The sequence below is a fragment of the Suricata suricatta genome, chromosome 12, assembly GCF_006229205.1.
Source record: "Suricata suricatta isolate VVHF042 chromosome 12, meerkat_22Aug2017_6uvM2_HiC, whole genome shotgun sequence".
NCBI lineage: Eukaryota > Metazoa > Chordata > Mammalia > Carnivora > Herpestidae > Suricata > Suricata suricatta.
This window is the reverse complement of record NC_043711.1, coordinates 102,559,162-102,560,152: the sequence shown is the minus strand read 5'-3', so window position 1 is coordinate 102,560,152 and position 991 is coordinate 102,559,162.

Sequence of the window (991 nt, the reverse complement as noted above, 5' to 3'; positions counted from 1 at the left end):
GCTCCCAGCCCAGCCCCATTGTGCAGATGAGCAAAGAGAGGCTGGGAGCCGGGCTGCAGGCAGCCAACCTCTACAAGAACAGTAGGTCTTGGGTTGAAACGCAGATGACCCCCTGCCTTGCAGGCACGGCCTACAGTGGAGCTAGCCGCTCTCTCTCAACCTTCCCGCCTTGCAGGGAAGCCAGGGTCTTTCTGCTCAGCCTCCACGAGCAGTCTGCCTAAAGAGGAAGGTCACAACTTTTGTCCTTTAAAGGGCAAAAGAGAGGAAAGTAGACAAAAAGCCCCAGTAGACTTCCTCCATTATTCAGCCATCATTGGGCTCCTTCTGGATGCCGGGCCAGCACTGTTCTCGGTGCTGGGTTAGTTATATCACTGGGCAAGCTAGGCATGTTCCCTGCACAGAGGTTAAGACAAGAAGCAAGTAAGTAACCAAATGAGCACATTTGATCATGGTGGACCGAGGGAGCCCTTCAGGCCTGTGTCTGTTGGACACAGACTCTGTCCACACTCCAGTAAGCTGCTGGGCATCACTCCATGTTGGAAGAGTCGGGCAGCCCCCAGGATGGAGAAGCTGGCACATAGCTAACCCAGAGACATACCCAAGGCATCCCCTGGGACCAAGGAGGAGAGTCTGGGCTGCGACCTGTCCCCATATCAGGGCATTGAGCTTCCCTGACAACAGTCAGTGACCCACACTTCATGGGAGGGACATTCTAAATTCTGGAACCTGAGAGTGACAGTGGAAGTCAAGCAGAACTTAATGGAGGAGGAGAAGGCAAGAGGTCTCTGTCCAGGGCCAGCCCTGGCCCGTGAGCTGTCTCTCCTCTCCAAGCCCCATTTTCCAAGCTTCAGATGAAAGAGCAAAGGGAGATGAGCCATCAAGTCTCCTCCAGCTCCCGGTCCCCAACATGTGCTCATCCCTCCCTCCCTCAACCAGTCTCGGTCCGCCTCTGCTGTGCACACACCCCTGCATTCATAACCATAAATTGGTG